The sequence below is a fragment of the Tarenaya hassleriana genome, unplaced genomic scaffold (genome assembly GCF_000463585.1).
Source record: "Tarenaya hassleriana unplaced genomic scaffold, ASM46358v1 Cleome153, whole genome shotgun sequence".
NCBI classification, from domain to species: domain Eukaryota; kingdom Viridiplantae; phylum Streptophyta; class Magnoliopsida; order Brassicales; family Cleomaceae; genus Tarenaya; species Tarenaya hassleriana.
In genome coordinates this window covers 88,911-90,287 of record NW_010964952.1, presented here as the reverse complement: position 1 = coordinate 90,287, position 1,377 = coordinate 88,911, and the positions used below count along the sequence as shown (strand labels likewise).

The following is a 1,377-nucleotide window of genomic DNA, read 5'->3' as shown; positions in this document are numbered from 1 at the left end:
ACGCTTCGTTAAATGTGCACGTTCTTTTTATATCACTGCACGTAAAATATACAACTTGCATTAAAACCTGATATCATTTCTGACTGGTTGTCAACGCAATAACACATAATAATACACAACCGATACAACTATAACGATGAACACGACGAAAGCTTTCTGCATATTCGCTTTCCATGCTTTAATCTCTCGTCCGATATTCTCAATCTCATCAACACACATTATAACACCCATCGTCCCCACTTGCAATATCAGAAATTAAATTCGGGAAAAAAGTTTTATGACGCAGGTTGTGCAAGACAAGCAGGTTTTGAAAATAACCTGCGGGAGTGCTTATCGAACGGTTTTGAAAATAACCTGCCGCAGGAATATAAATGGGGGATCCCCTTATTTATTTAACGGTTTTGAAAATAGGGACATGGGGAGTGCTTATCGAGGGGGAAAGTGAAATTATTATGCGTCTCCATCTGTATCTCAACTTTTCGAGACGATTTTCCTTTTTAACGTGGCACTCCCGAGATTTACTAACTGTAAATAATAAATATAAATAGTTTTGCTATATATAATAGGGTTCGCCAAGCGGGGGATTTCTCAGATCTCATTCCCCTGCCTCTCCTCTTTCTCATTCTCTCCCAAATACAACCCTAATAGTATATAGTTTATGTTCTCTTCCAACTTTGACTGCGAAGAGAAGGGAATGTTTCCTTTCGACTTTCTTTATTGATTTTTCTAGATGTATAAGGTTCATATTCAAAAGAAGGCGGATGTACAAGGTTCGTATTCAACATCGGCCTCAACCATCTATCCCATCTTTCAGGTCTGGTTCTTCTCTCCTGTCTCTCTATGTTTTCGAACGCAGAGATTTTTACGAAGATTCTAGCCACAGATATTTGTTTCATAAATGGAGGACGTGAAGATAGCGCTCATCTTAGATTTAGTTATGGTGTCTCTGTTGGACTAGCAGTCAAAGATTGGTGTTTTAGCTAAGGAAGTGAAATCTTGCTCTGTGGTTATTCCTGTGTGCATTTAAAATACATATTTGGAGTTTTTTTTATAGAACTAACAGCAGTAGCCATGTGGTTTTGTCGTCAGTGTGACAATGGCCATGCGGCTTGTGCCTCTTGCTGCACCAAGATGAGTAACAGATGTACAAGGTTCATATTCAAACGGAGGCGGATGTAAAGGTTCATATTCAACATCGGCCTCAACACCGTCGGCCCTCCGAATTGCACTGCTTTTTCGTGGTTCGAACTCTTCCCAGATTTTATACTTTCAAGTTTTCCTGATTCTGCTCGCGTTATTTTACTTTTTACTTGATTAGTGGACTTTTGGATTGCATGTAAAAGCAGTCGTATTATCGTCAGGGATTCCAGGGAAAGA

General features: G+C 39.4%; 1 long non-coding RNA gene across 2 annotated transcripts; it reads left to right on the top strand.

Moving 5' to 3' along the window:
- Positions 1 to 542: 542 nt before the first annotated feature.
- On the top strand, positions 543 to 1,377 carry LOC104809149. Of its 2 annotated transcripts, none has more exons than XR_771088.2 (3): positions 543 to 814; positions 1,090 to 1,241; positions 1,362 to 1,377. It is a non-coding gene; the product is annotated as an uncharacterized LOC104809149 (long non-coding RNA). The 2 variants fall into 2 exon arrangements; XR_771087.1 differs by having other exon boundaries at positions 1,347 to 1,377.